Consider the following 523-nt stretch of genomic DNA (forward strand, 5'->3'; position numbering starts at 1 on the left):
CCATAACCCAGAGGTCCGAGGATCGAAACCTCGCTCTGCTAATCGTTGTTTGTTTTTGTTTTTTGTTTTTTCATTTTACAACAAATCAATACTTTTAAACTTATATCATTTTGCGAAATTAAATGCGTTTCGATTATTTAATAACATCAAACTTTGAGAACACAAGAAATATCATGATTTCTTGTCGGTTACCCTGTTTTCGTCGTTTTCTGCAACTGCAATCAAAAGATACAAAAAGGATGTATAAGCTACTCCCGTGTGGTCTAGTGGTTAGGATTCGTGGTTTTCACCCACGCGGCCCGGGTTCGATTCCCGGCACGGGAAAGCATTTTTTTTAGGTATTCTCACTTACGATCGAATGAAGTATTACGGTGTCGTTAGATGTATAAACTGATAAAACTCTCAATAAATTAATATAAGCTATATAATAATGTCCAATTTATTTATTTTTTATTTAATTCTTTTTGAACATCGACGCCTTTAGATCGGAGGCACTAAAGGGTGGTGCGTTAAACTTGAATAT

The 523-nt window shown here is 35.2% G+C and overlaps 1 non-coding gene across 1 annotated transcript; it reads left to right on the forward strand.

The window, feature by feature from the left end:
• The first annotated feature begins 252 nt into the window (after positions 1-252).
• Trnae-uuc lies at positions 253-324 on the forward strand. Its single transcript has one exon. It is a non-coding gene; the product is annotated as a tRNA-Glu (tRNA).
• The last annotated feature ends 199 nt before the right edge of the window (positions 325-523 follow it).

Source organism: Anneissia japonica, unplaced genomic scaffold (genome assembly GCF_011630105.1).
Source record: "Anneissia japonica isolate Jap-2015-1 unplaced genomic scaffold, ASM1163010v1 scaffold86580_len741_cov125, whole genome shotgun sequence".
NCBI classification, from domain to species: Eukaryota; Metazoa; Echinodermata; class Crinoidea; order Comatulida; family Comatulidae; genus Anneissia; species Anneissia japonica.